Below are 9,933 nucleotides of genomic sequence, written 5' to 3' on the forward strand. Positions count from 1 at the left end.
AACCCTAATTCAATGGTCTCTACCACACGGGACCAGGAATAAACTTCCATCTCCCTAAACAGAGCTTCATCTTGCCAAAGCATTCTGGAAACTTAGCAGTTCGTGGTATGTTACAAATCACTGAGCTCTTTTCCTCCTCCCTCCAGTGTGGGACCACGGTTGGCCTGGGGCCTGGTGCTCACCATAGAGAGAGAAGCGTGCAGTGAATCCTGGGTTTATCACCATCTGCACTGCTCCAGGGTCCAGCTGGAGACAGATGGCACACTCGCAAGGGTTTAGTTGAAATGAATGGAATGAAGGAGCTACATACAGAGGTGGGGGCAGGTGCAAAGGAGCCACCAAGAGACGGATGAGGTGCCTGGAGACTGGGCACGGGAATAAGGGAATAAAAAGGCTTAAAAGGGACAGAAGCCTTCTCTAACTCCATAAGGAACATTCAAAAGTCCAGACTTCACATTGTTTGAGGGGGAGGGAAGGGCTGATGTTAGACATGAATATAAATATGAATGAATTCAGCATTTCTGAAACTAGACTAAATCAATCTGGTCATTTTCTTTCTCTCATTTAAGAATTGTAGGGTAACGCGTAGTTGGAATATTTACGGATTTTTTTTTAGCATATCAGGAAATTACCTTATTACAAAGCTAAATTTGTATTCAGGCACTCAATGATTATTGAGTGTCTACTGTGTGACAGAGATTGTTTTAGAAGCTGAGAATTTAGTAAGAAAGACAAAAGGTAGAGCAGAAGACAGGTACAGTGGTGCACGCCTGTAGTCCCACCTACTTGTGAGGCTGTTGGGAGGATCCTTTGAGCCCAGCAGTTCGAGACCAACCTGGGAAACACAGCAAGACCCTGTCTCTAAATAAATAAATAAATAAGTAAATAAATAAATAAAGACCAGGTCTCTGCTCCTTGTTGTGAGACACTCAACAAACACACATAAATAGATGAACATGTAATTCCAATACCGTGACAAATGCTACGATGAAAATGCATAAGCAGGCCAGGCACAGTGAGTGGCTCACGCCCGTAATCCCAACGCTTTGGGGGGCCGAGGTGGGCGAATCACCTGGGGTCAAGATTTCGAGAGCAACCTGGCCAACATGGTGAAACCCGTCTCTACTCAAAATACAAAAATTAGCTGGGTGTGGTAGCACACACCTACTTGGGAGGCTGAGGTGGGAGAATCACTTGATACCAGGAGGTGGAGGTTGCAGTGAGCCGATACGGCGCCACTGCACTCTATCTAGCCTAGGTGGCACCACGGCACTCTAGCCTAGGCGACAAGAGTGAAACGCCCTCTCAAAACAAAAAAAAAGAAAATGCATAAGCAGTAAAGAGTGGGGGTCAAAGGCCTGGGTTTGAGAGCCACACAGCTGGTTTATATCTCAACTCTGCCACTTCCTCAATGATTTGGGGCAAATTAACATAACCTCCCTTGGCCCCAGTTTCCTCCTCAGTGAAGTGGAGATAACAACAGGATCTGAAGCAGGCATGGTGGCTCATCCCTATAATCCCAGCACTTTAGGAAGCCGAGGCAGGAAGACTGCTTGAGCCCAAGACTTTGAGATCAGCTTAGGCAACATAGCAAGACCTTGTCTCTCCAAAAAAATAGCCAGGCGTGATGGCACACACTTGTGGTCCCAGCTACTCAGGAGGCTAAGGTGGGAGAATCACTTGAGCCCAAGTGGTCAAGGCTACAGTGAGCTGTGATGGCACCACTGCACTCCAGCCTGGGCAACAGAGCGAGACCCTGTCTCAAGAGAAAAAAAAAGGACAGGATCAAGATAGTTCACTTTCAAGGTTTATAAGAGTGATAACAGTGGCTGACATGTATTGAGTTGTTGATAAATACTAGCTTTTATTATTTTAGACGAGTTGTTCAGGCAGGCTTCTTGGAGGAGGTGACTGCCATATGAAGATCTGCAGAAGAAACAGCACAAACAATGGCTTCAGGAAGGAGGGAACCAAAGCTTGTTTATGAAGCAGGAAGAAGACCAGGGAGGCCAGAGTAGAGTGAGGGAGGAGGAGAGTGGGGTCAGGTAGGGTCAGGCCACGCAGGGACTTGAAGGTCTTTGATGGGAGTTTGCATCTGGCCAAGAGGGATGGGCAGCCGGGGGAGGTTTTAAGCAGAGGATACACAAAATCTGGTTTCCACTTTTAAAAGTCGGCTTTGTAGCAAGGAGCATGAACTAAAAGGGGTCAGAAGTAGAGGCTGGGTACGGTGGCACACGCCAATAATCCCAGCAGTTTGGGAGGCCGAGGCAGAAGGATCATTTGAGGCCAGAAGTTCAATACCAGCCTGGGCAACATAGTGAAACCCTGTCTCTAAAAAAAATTCAAAAATTAGGCCAGATGCAGTGGCTCATGCCTATAATCTCAGCACTTTGGGAGGCTGAGGAGGGCAGATCACCTGAGCTCAGGAGTTCAAGACCAGCCTGGACAATATGGCAAAACCCCTTCTCTACCAAAAACACAAAAATTAGCCAGGCACAGTGGCATGTGCTTGTGGCCCCACCTACTGGGGAGGCTGAGGTGGGAGGATTGCTTGAGCCTGAAGGTGGAGGTTGCAGTGAGCTGAGATCCTGCCACTGCACTCCAGCCCGGGTGACAAAGTGAGACCCCCTCTCAAAAAAAAAAAAATTAAAAATTAGCCAGTTGTGGTGGCACACACCTGTTGTCCCAGCTACTCAGGAGGCTTAGGTGGGAGGATTGCTTGAGCCTGGGAAGGTCAAGGCTGCAGGGAGCTGTGATTGTGCCACTGCACTCCAGTCTGGGTAACAGAGCAAGATTCTGTAGAAAGAAAGAGAAAGAAAGAAAGGAAAAGAAAAGAAAAAGAAAAAGAAAAGAAAAGAAAAGGGCCGGGCGTGGTAGCTCACGCCTGTAATCCCAGCACTTTGGGTGGCCGAGGTAGGCGGATCACTTGAGGCCAGGAGTTCGAGGCCAGCCTGGCCAACATGGTGAAACCCTGTCTCTACTAAAAATACAAAAATTAACCAGGTGTGGTAGTGCGTGCCTGTAATCCCAGCTACTTGGGAGGCTGAGGCAGGAGAATCGCTTGAACCCGGGAGGTGGAGGTTGCAGTGAGCCGAGATCATGCCACTGCACTCCAGCCTGGGCGACAGAGCAAGACTCCATCTCAAAAAAAAAAAAAAAAAAAAGTAAAGAAAGAAAGGATAAGAAGCTGTTAACCTGGACCAGTGGAAATGGAAAAAGAGCAGGGGTCACCAAACCATGGTCCAAGAGCCAAAATGGGCCCTTCGCCTGTTTTATTAAACACAGTTGGCCCTTTCAGCAACATGTGTTTAAACCGCACGGGTCCACTTTTTTCCTGATTTTTTTCAACCAAACAGTGATTGGAAATAGAGAGTTTGTGGGATGCAAAACCCGTGTATATGGAAGGTCCACTTCTCATACTCACAGGTTTCACAAGGCTGACCGCAGGCCTTGAGTATGCACGAATTTGGAGATATGCAGGGGTCCTGGATCCAATCCCCCTCGGATACTGGGGGATGCCTGTAAAGTCTTACTGGACACAGCCACACCCATCTGCGGATGTGCTGCCTGTTGCTGCTTTGGGGCGACAACGGGCTTGCTGAATCGTGTTGACAGAGACTGCAAGGTTGGCCGGGTGCAGTGGTTCATGCCTGTAATCCCAGCACTTTGGGAGGCTGAGATGGGCGGATCACTTGAGGTCAGGAGTTTGAGACCAGCCTGGCCAATATGGTCAAACCCCATCTTTACCGCCACCCCCCCCAAAAAAAAGACAGAGACTGCAGGGTCTGCAAAGTCCACTTACTATCTGGCTCTTTATAGCAAAAGCTCATCCATCTGTGTTTTGGAGGAAGAGCCGATAGGGCTTGTGAAAGCACTGGGTATGCAGAGTGAGAAAGAGATGGAAGACTTCCTGAGTCTGAGCCATGAATAGCTGGGCGGTGCCATTTCTTGAGATAGGAATGACTTGGAGTGAGGGCCTAGGAGGGACACTAGGAAGAGAGTTGTTATTCTGGATGTGTTAAATTGGAGATGTCTCTTAGACATCCAAATGGAGTTTCTTTTCTTTTTTGGAGACAGAATCTCACTCTGTCACCCAGGCTGGCGTGCAATGGCACAATCTTGGCTCACTGCAACCTCTGCCTCCTGGGTTCAAGCAATTCTCCTGCCTCAGCCTCCTGAGTAGCTGGGACTACAGGTGCCCACCACCACGCCTGGTTAATTTTTGTATTTTTTTAGTAGACACAGGGTTTCACTATGTTGGCCAGGTGGTCTCGAACTCCTGGCCTCAGGAGATCCTTTGGGAGGCCTTGGCCTCACAAAGTGCTGGGATTACAGGCATGAGCCACCGTCGCCGGCCCCAAGTGGAGTTTCTAAGGAGGCAGCCAGATGTACAAGGCAGGAGTACAGGCGCAGGAGGAACAAATGTAGGAGTTTCTGCAAACATGCCTGCCTGGCTGTTTGCTGAAGGCAGAGTCTCAGGTATCTGCAAACAGTTAAGTCAAATAACCACCCCTTCTACCACAAATGTCACCTCCAGTAGACACAGGCTGATAAACACTGCCATAAAGATAAGATGTCAAGACAACTACATTAGGGCTCTCTTGATCCCATTGGCATCTCAGCCAAGAGCAAACACCAAATGTCCGAATCCCACTGAGCAATAGTGTGGAATTCAACCTCCTGTCCTGCACCGGATGTTACTTTTATTGACAGTGTATCCCTTACTACATCAAATTTCCCTTTCTTTCCTCCTGTTTGTTAATTTGTGATCAATTTCCAATTTCCTCTCCTTTCCTTTTTTCTTCCTTCTTGCTTTCACCCTTTCCATTTCTCCTAGCTTAGCTAGAGTTAAATTTCTTATTTTCATTTTCCTGGGTAATTCTGTCTCTCCCATTTATTTTCTCTTCTCCAGGTATCCCCAGCTTTTATTCCCTCCTAAGTTTATCAGAGAATGACCCTTCGTCCAACATCATCAGGGCCCAGGTACAAGATTCAGCAGGTTCACTCTTCAGAGTCTATATGGACGTGCCAAAAACGCAGCCACCTTACATCAAAGAGGAGGTATTGGAAGAAGGGTTGAAGTGGATGTGAGATGAGATGGGTGAGAATTGTCTTACTGCTTTTATTATTTCAATTATTAGACAACTGAGGGCGAAAAGCCCTTGTGCCTTTTCCAGTGCATCCTTTGTGTAGACACTGTGATTATGTAACATATACGCTTGGCATATTTTGCAAATATTTATTGAATCATTTGGTTTGACAGCCAAGATCTATGGGACCCATGCTCCCAGATGCTAGATCACAGATTGCATAAGGAAAGAACATGTGGTGTCTACAAAATCTGCAATGTTGAAACTCTCCACTTTGGGCATTATCCTGGCTTGCTTTCTACATTTCTATTAAAAAATAAAGAGAGCTGGGTAAGTGGCTCACACCTGTAATCCTAGCACTTTGGGAGGCTGAGGCAGGAAGATGGCTTGAGGCCAGGAGTTCAAGACCAGCCTGGGCAACATAGTGAGACCCCCCATCTCTACAAAAAATTTAGAAATTAGCTGGATGTAGTAGTGCATTCATGTGGTCCCAGCTACTCCAGAGGCTGAGGTGGGAGGACCGCTTGGGCCCAGGAGGTCAAGGCTGCAGTGAGCTGTGATCATGCTACTGTACTCCAGTCTCAAATAAATAAATAAATAAATAACAGGAGAAATCTGTCTGCTCAATGTTCTGAATAAGACTATACTGATCAGGACTGGGCGCTGTGGCTCATGCCTGTAATCCCAACACTTTGGGAGGCTCAGGCGGGCAGACCACCTGAGGTCAGGAGTTTGAGACCAGCATGGCCAAAATGGTGAAACCCTGTCTCTACTAAAAATACAAAAAATTAGCCGGGTGTGGTAGTGCGCGCCTGTAGTCCCAGCTACTTGGGAGACTGAGGCACGAGAACTGCTTGAGCCTGGGATGGGAAGGCTGCAGCGAGCTGAGATCGTGCCACTGCTCTCCAGCCTGGGAAACAGGGTGAGACTCCGTCTCAAAAAAAAAAAAAAAAAAAAAGAGTGTGCCGATGGATCTAAAGAAACTAAAATGTGAGAATATATCCACTGCGTTGAAAGACTGCCCTCCAGCATGCAGATGCTTGGCTACCAGGCATGGCCACCCCATGTGTCATCTGCCCCCAAATTACTGGATAGCCACTCCAACTTGGGTGCCCAAACTGACTGCAGAGACCCACCCTTAGGCAGAGATCAGGAAGCAGTGTGGGTACCATCCGAATGGTGCTCAGAATTGTTTGAGCCATCTGTCTCTTGATATTCTGAAATTTTCTTTGAAGCTAATAATGTGACAATGTAGAAAGATCAAGGACTTCTAGAGCCAGGGGATCTGAAGACAGGCACATGTGTGAACTCACACAGGTTGCTTGACGCTAAAGGTTATCACACAACACACACGAACTCATCCCTATACCAGAACTAAACTATGGCAATAAGGCGAAAAGGTGCCTCTTTCACTCAGGTACCTCCTAATACCTTGAGAAAAAAAGGCTCCAGGTTCTCATCTCTGTCTTGCTGTCCCCGGCACAGTGCCTGGTCCGGCTGTGGCAGCTGAGGTCTTTGCCCCTGATCTGTGGTTTTGATGGTCCCAGCTGATATGCAGAAGGCAGAGGAAGGGGGTGGTGCTGTCCTGGGAGGCAGAGGACAAGGAAAGGAGCCATGGAGAGGAAAGAGTTAAAGACGCATTTCCTCCAGGGCCAGGAGCTTTTCCAGTGACCAGGCAGTCAGGTGACAGCTTCTGTCAGTGCTCAGTTCTGCAGGCAGAGGAACAACAGTGGCATCTTCAGGCCAGTCAGATGAACTTGGCCAGGGAAATACAGAGGAAAGGCAGGGAACACCCTGATTTCAAACCACACTCTGGACTAGGTGAGGTGGCTCACACCTGTAACCCGAGCACTTTGGGAGGCTGAGGTGGGAGGATCCCTCTAGCCCAAGAGTTCGAGACCAGCCTGGGCAACAGAGTGAGGCCCTGTCTTTACACAAAAATTAAAAAATTAGCCGGGCATGGTGGTGCACACCTGTAATCCCAGCTACTAGGGAGGCAGAGGTGGGAGGATTGCTTGAGCCCAAGAGGTGGAGGCTTCAGTGAGCCGTGATTGCACCCTGCACTCCAGCCTGGGCAACAGTGAGACCCTGTCTCAGAACACACACACACACACACACAGACACACACACACACTGCAGTGTTGACAGCTGGCCAGTTTGTCTTTTCTCTACCTGACTCAGAACACACACAAACACACACACACACACACACACACACACACTGCAGTGTTGACAGCTGGCCAGTTTCTCTTTTCTCTACCTGAGCTTACAGGTATTGTGCACAAGCGCAAGGGCCATCCCATACAAAGCCCTGGGCCCCCCACTATCCCTGATATGTTGACATTTCTCCCCTTGCTGTAAGAAAGGCTTCAACCAAACTCTCATGGAGCTGGAACCTTAGTGCAGTGTATATCAGTTAGGGCTAGGGCAAACCAGGGAAACCAATTTTGATTTTCAAAGAAACAAAATTGATCAGTAAGACACTGGACAGTTCATACAATCTCTGCGAAAGATGGGGAGGCAGGTTCAAGGGACAGGCAGGAAGGAAGGAAGGGAAACAGAACATTTAAAACCTAGACGAGCACACCACATGGTGATTCTGTCGAGGACGTCATTGTGGGTGCCCACGGCTGCCACCAGCACCACCGCCAGCATTAGCAGCTGGGAGCTGGAGCTAAGTTCACTGCCCTTGCTGTCCTTAGGGAGTGGATGTTGCCGGTGATACCTGTGCCACCACCAAAATGCAATCGCCCCTGTCACCTGCGATTTTTTTTTTTTTTTTTTTTTGAGACAGGGTCTTGTTCTGTTGTCTAGGCTGGAATGCAGTGGCCCAATCATGGCTCACTGACGCAGTCTCGACCTCCAGAGGCTCAAGTGATCCTCTTGCCTCACTTGCCTCTTGTCAAGTGGCTGGGACTACAGGCCCACACCACTACTCCCGGCTAATTTTCTTTTTCTTTTTTTTTTTTTTTGAGACGGAGCCTCACTCTGTCGCTCAGGCTGGAGTGCAGTGGCTCGATCTCGGCTCACTGCAACCTCCGTCTCCCAGGTTCAAGTGATTCTCCTGCCTCAGCCTCCTGTCTGCTGCCTCAGCCTCCCGAGTAGCTGGGATTATAGGTGTGCGCCACCACGCCCAGCTAATTTTTGTATTTTTAGTAGAGACAGGGTATCACCATGTTGGCCAGGCTGGTCTCGAACTCCTGACCTCATGTGATCCGCCTGCCTCGGCCTCCCAAAGTGCTGGGATTACAGGCATGAGCCACCCGGCGCGCGCCCCTTTTTTTGTATTTTTTGTAAGGACGGGGTTTGGCCGGGTTGCCCAGGCTGGTCTTGAACTCCTGGGCTCAAGGGATCCACACGCCTTGGGCTCCCAAAGTGCTGGGATTACAGCCTGCTTCTTAATGTCACTAACTCTTCACCCAAGTCCTAGGCACTTGTGCCTGCTGTGCCAGTCCCAGGCCGCAGGCTGGCACCGTAGCTATAAAGAGCGCCAGAAAAAAAGATCTTGCTAGATAGCGATGAATTCCCCAATCACAGAAAGGAGATATACTGCGGATGCTTATCAGCCGAATACCAGTAAGTGTCCCTTGCAGAATGGGATTAGAGACTGCAAACTGCAGGCCCGCCAACAGAGGGTGCTCTGTGGGAAATTATGTGAAAATGTAGAAAAGAGCGCGAGCCAGTAATTTAAAAATCGACGTCCAAATACTCACTGGGTCACCTATCAGCTATGTAATTTGGGCAGGTAAATAAGCTTTTCTGTTTCTTTTTTTTTTTTTTTCCTCATAAATGGACTAGGAATATTACTCCTACCTACCTGGCATGGCCGATGTGCGAGAAAATGAGATAATCTCGTGGACAGGCTCTGAAAACTGCACTTTTACTGAGTAAAAAACCCTTTGCCTCTCCGGGCCCCCGTTTCCCCATCTGTAAAATGAGTCTGTAAAGTGAGAATGATACTCCCTACGCCGCAAGGCTCTTGCGGGTTAAACTGGAATATTATAAATGCACCATTTATTTGCAGATTGAAATTCTGTGCGTCCGGAGGTGGCGGGTGGGAGAGGGAATGAGCAGGGATGCAGGGTAGGCCCTGAGTTGCTGGAGGCTCAGCACGGCCGCTGCGCACATTGCATCATTTTGTCGACATTGGTGTGGGTGAAATCTTCCAAAAGAAATTAAAACAGAAAAAAAAAAAGAAGGGTCTGGGACTTAGCAGAAACAAGCCACAATCTCCAGATTCTACTATTCCTGGGCCACGTGAGGAGCGCCCACCCGTCTGGCGCTGCGTTCCCCGGGGCGTCCCAGCCTCTCCCGCCCAGCCCGCCGCCCTCCTCCCCCATGGCCACCGAGGTCAGGCCTCTCGCAGGGAAAACGTCTTCAGGGGCTAAACATCGGTTTTAAACGAAATAGAAAACCCCCAACACGAATCAACAGCAGAGGAAAAGCAGACGCCAAACAAGCGCTCAGAACCCCTTCAGGGGCGGCGAGGTAGCTCTTCCCGGGGAACAGCGAGGGGCGCGGATGTCCCTCTTCCTAAAACTGCACGCGGGGTGCGATCCGAGACCCAGCGGCGGCGAGCGCGCCCGAGTCTGCTCGCGGGCGCCAGGCGCGCGGAGAGCGGCGGCTGCGCCTGCGCCAACGCCGTCAGCCCGCGGGGCCCGATCCCGACACCTAACTCCACAGAGAAGCTCTGCTCCTAAGGGAAAGGGAAGACTTCAGCCACAGTTTCGCAGCCAACCTGGCGACCTCACCTCTCTGGCGACCTCACTTCCCAGTCGGCTCCGTTTAAGAAAACCCCGCGCAGGACCGCGCCCGCCCCCTCGCGCCCGCCCCCTCGCGCCCG

Source organism: Pan paniscus, chromosome 19 (genome assembly GCF_029289425.2).
Source record: "Pan paniscus chromosome 19, NHGRI_mPanPan1-v2.0_pri, whole genome shotgun sequence".
Lineage (NCBI taxonomy): Eukaryota > Metazoa > Chordata > Mammalia > Primates > Hominidae > Pan > Pan paniscus.